The sequence below is a fragment of the Rhinoderma darwinii genome, chromosome 1 (genome assembly GCF_050947455.1).
Source record: "Rhinoderma darwinii isolate aRhiDar2 chromosome 1, aRhiDar2.hap1, whole genome shotgun sequence".
Taxonomy (NCBI): Eukaryota; Metazoa; Chordata; class Amphibia; order Anura; family Rhinodermatidae; genus Rhinoderma; species Rhinoderma darwinii.
Genome location: NC_134687.1, coordinates 544,731,960 through 544,733,116, shown reverse-complemented (window position 1 = coordinate 544,733,116; position 1,157 = coordinate 544,731,960).

Below are 1,157 nucleotides of genomic sequence, written 5' to 3'. Positions count from 1 at the left end.
TCTGGATAAGTGCGAAAGTCTCTGGTTGGGAGTGGGAGACCCAGATTTTTGTCTCCCAGACACCCTCCCTGTGCCCCAAGACACTGCAAAAGTTCTGGGCATAAATTTCGGCAGAGGTGACTATCCTACTCAAAATTGGGAGAGCAGACTGCAGATTGCCACCAAAAGGGTGAACCAGTGGAAAGGTTGGACTTTGACCTTCAGAGAAAGGATCAACTTGGGCAAAACATACCTGCTCCCATTGTTTATTTTTCTGGGCAGCATTTGTATCTTGCCAGAACCCTTCTGGACACGGGTCTACAGCCTGTTTTTCCAATTGTTATGGGGAAACAGGCTGAACCTAGTTAAGAGAGAGGTGACTTACCTAACAAGGAGACAAGGTGGGTTGGGTATGGTCAACCCGGTAGTGTTCCTAGTGAACACTTTTCTTAAATGTAATTTGGCAATCCTCTACAAAGAGAGGGCTCCTCTGTGGGTAGCTTCTTGCAAGGTGTGGTTTCAGCCTTTCTTCCAGGAATGGGAGAACGGAGGGCGAGTGAAGGATCTTCGATCGCAGCGGGGGCATCTCCCGGCTTACGTTGCCCCGGTTCTGAAGGTTGTCCGTCGATGGTGTCTGGGGAAGGATGAGGTGATCACGCTGCCGAGGAAACTCCTCGACATTAGGGTGATCGCCTCCTATTTCCAGGCATCCTTGGCCCTCAAGGACTGCCCAGGTAGGGATCTGAGGGAGGGACTGACGCTTTTGAATTCAAACAGGATCCCCCAGAAGTATTGGGACTTGACCTGGCGCTGCTTCCATGGTAAGTTATATGTGAGGGGAAACTTGAAGTACAGGAACTCTGATGAAAGGGATTGTCCCCGGGAGGAGTGCGGCGACACGCTGGAAAGCATGGAGCACTTCCTGCTTCAGTGTCCTCTCAATATAGAGGTATACAACCAGGTGGGGATCTCCATCGGGTGGCCAGAGATGGAGAGCCTCTCCTATGCCGAGTGGGCCTATGGGGCGTACAGAGAAGTTGGTGGCAGGGACCGATGCACTTTATTTCTAGTTAGTGCAGTGGTCAGGTTCTACACGTGGAACGCGCGGTGTCTAGTTTCGACGGGAAGAAAGACCCTCCCAAGGGAAGAGGTATGTAGTAACATCCTTGGTGACCTGG